The sequence below is a fragment of the Lipotes vexillifer genome, unplaced genomic scaffold (assembly GCF_000442215.2).
Source record: "Lipotes vexillifer unplaced genomic scaffold, Lipotes_vexillifer_v1.1 scaffold152, whole genome shotgun sequence".
Classification (NCBI taxonomy): domain Eukaryota; kingdom Metazoa; phylum Chordata; class Mammalia; order Artiodactyla; family Lipotidae; genus Lipotes; species Lipotes vexillifer.
In genome coordinates, this window is record NW_006795886.1 from 1152285 (window position 1) to 1155239 (window position 2955).

General features: G+C 39.8%; 1 non-coding gene across 1 annotated transcript; it reads right to left on the minus strand.

The window, feature by feature from the left end:
* Nucleotides 1-1741: 1741 nt before the first annotated feature.
* On the minus strand, nucleotides 1742-1814 carry TRNAG-CCC (transfer RNA glycine (anticodon CCC)). Its single transcript has one exon. It is a non-coding gene; the product is annotated as a tRNA-Gly (tRNA).
* Nucleotides 1815-2955: the final 1141 nt, after the last annotated feature.

Consider the following 2955-nt stretch of genomic DNA (forward strand, 5'->3'; position numbering starts at 1 on the left):
TGGACAGCAAAAGTTCCAGGCAGAGGGATCATTGAGAAGAAAGGGAGAAAAGCACAGGGCCTGTTTGGAGAATACGGATCCATACCCATATGGCTAGAGTATGAAATTCACTAGGAGAAAGAGTGGGAAAGAAGGTGGGAAAGGTGGATTGGCATCTATATTCCTCTCTTCCTCCAAGCAGAAGTTCACTTTTGAGAATAGGGGGGGCTTGTCTTTTGTTCCTCTCTAAGGGCCTAATACTTGGCTGGGCATACTGTAGGGGCTGAATAAATTTTGGTCAATTAGACCATTAGCTAATACCATTGTGCACTTATATCTCCTAGAGTTTGGACATCAGAATGAGGAATGAGAGTGGATGCTGGGACTTAGCTACTACAGGCGTGATGCTGGTGCTTGAAATCAGGCAAGTCCAACTCCCAGCTAACATCCAGAGCAGCACTTCTCAGACTTTAGTTCGAATCACCTGGAGATCTTGTTAACATGAATATTCTGATTCCATATGGCTGACTGGGGTGGGGCCTGGGAGTCTGCATTTTTAACAACCTCTCAAGTGATGCCTATGTTGCTAGTCTGGGGACAAACATTGAGTACCAAGGATTTAAAGCCCCCCCAACCCCCTACTCCTTGAACTTCACAGACTCCAGACTCCTCAATGATTGAGCACAACTAATGGTTCTTTACTTAGTATAGCTGATGAAAAAACTCAAATTTAAAGTATCTCATGAAGATATTCTGCCACTAGAATTGCTGAGGTACATTTGGACTGACGGCATCCAATCTGTTTCATCTTTTTTCTTTTTTCTACTTTTCTTAGTTAGGTGAGTATGGTGCTACCTGGTGTAATCTAGTGTATTTTTTAAAAGGGTAAGGCTTGAACCTCCAAATATAGACTTAATCTATTGATTGGTCATCCCTTCTGTCTAAATTCCATGCCTGTTTCCTCAGTAATTACAAGTCTGTGTGTCTCAGGCTGATAGCTCACACAAGAGGCAAACTCTTGTCACTGATATTCTGAAAATGATTATTGTTATATGGCTGTGAGAGTCTGGATTAGTAGGAGTGGTCTCCACGATGAAAATGAAAGTGATGGTAAATTGTTGCGTATATTTGTTGGCTTCTGATGAATTTTACAATGCCACCGGGCCACATTTCAGCTGCCCTACAGGGAAAAAGACTGGAGTCCTGATGATTATAGTCTTATCAAGAAAGATGCCCATCTTTAGGACAAGATCAGAGGGTTTTTTGGTTTTTGTTTTTCCAGATATATTTATGGGAAACATAGACCTAACAGTGAGATAGTCACAGAGTCTGGAGTCTGGAGGCAAAGAGAGGCTGCCTACTTGACCCTCCACCTGAACCCTTGTCTTTTCTCTTTTCTCAGTGTTTGGGATACCCATCTGCTCAGATTCTCGGTTTGACTTCGCAAGGCTCCTCATCCGCCTAATTTTAGCTGCTGGTTATAGCAAGTTCTGATCAGCAACTTCTGACCACCTGGTGGTCCACTTTTAAGTGTAGCTGAAGGAAGAGGTTTTCTGCTGATATAAACAGATATGTAAAAGTATATATTAGAATCAAGAAAGCAAAAGGAATTGAGGGAATTTTGCTTTTGCATTTTTAAAAAAATATTTATTTATTTGGCTGTGTCAGGTCTCAGTTGCAGCACGCGGGATCTTCGTTGCTGCGTGGAAGATCTTCGTTGAGGCAGGCAGGATCTTGTTTAGTTGCGGCATGCGGGATCTAGTTCCCTGACCAGGGATCAAACCCGGGCCCCCTGCATTGGGAGTGCAGAATCTTAACCATTGGACCACCAAGGAAGTCCCTGGTTTTGAATTTAAATCAATTTTTCTTTCAAGGACTAGAGCAGTTGTTGTGCTTTGTTTTCTACCCAAAGGGTGTGGGCTGTACTAATGACTAGCGCAGCAACCTAAAAACACACCTGTTTTTTGTGAGGAGGGACTGGACTCTTCATAAGAAGCTTCCTGCTCAATGTCCTGGAGCGCTTTCCCTATAAAATTCAAGTCTAGAGGAGGCCAGATAAAACAAGCCTTCTGATTCCTGGCTATTTTTCAAATGCAATTCTATTTGATCTGAATGAGGATTCCAAGTGGACGTTAACCCTCCTTCCTTCTTTTCTTCCTGATATACATGTTTAAAAATCACAAAACAGCTACTATGTTGAAGAGAAGTTCAAATACTACGGAAGTGAAGGTTCACCATCCTGCACCTTTTTTGGATTACCACAATTAATTTAGTTAATATCCATTACCTCACAGTGACAATTTTTTTCTTGCCCTGAGAACTTTTAAAATCTATTCTCTCAGCAACTTTCAAGTATACAATCCTGTATTGTTAACTACAGTCACCATTCTGTACATGACATTCCCCAGAATTTATAACTGAAAGTTTGTACCTATTGACAACCTTTACCCGATTCCCCCACTCCCCACCTTTGGCAGCCACCAGTCTGTTCTCTGTTTAATCTGACTCTGCAGAGGTAACCATTATGAACAGATTGGTGTAAATTCACTTTTAATGTTCATATATATAATGTTCGTATATATTAAGGTATTTAAATTATTTCGGTTTACAAATTTGGATGATATTTTCTATACTCTCCCGTGTTCTTCATTTAGCAATATATCAAGGATACTTTCCCATGTAAATATGAATAGATTTCCCTTATTACATTGCTCCATAGTATTCCATTGTCATAATCTAGTTAATCATTCCCCCATTGAGAGAAATTTCATTCATTTCATTTTTTTCTATATGAATTATGCTACAACAAATGTGCTTGCACAATGCAAGTTGTTTTTGCAGCATAAATTCCTAGAAATGGAAATATTGTGTCAAAATGTCTACATATTTAAATGTTGACAGATCTTGTTAAATTTCCTTTTAAAAAGGCTGTATCAACTTAAACTCCCACTGCCAATGTATAAGAGAACTTGTTTT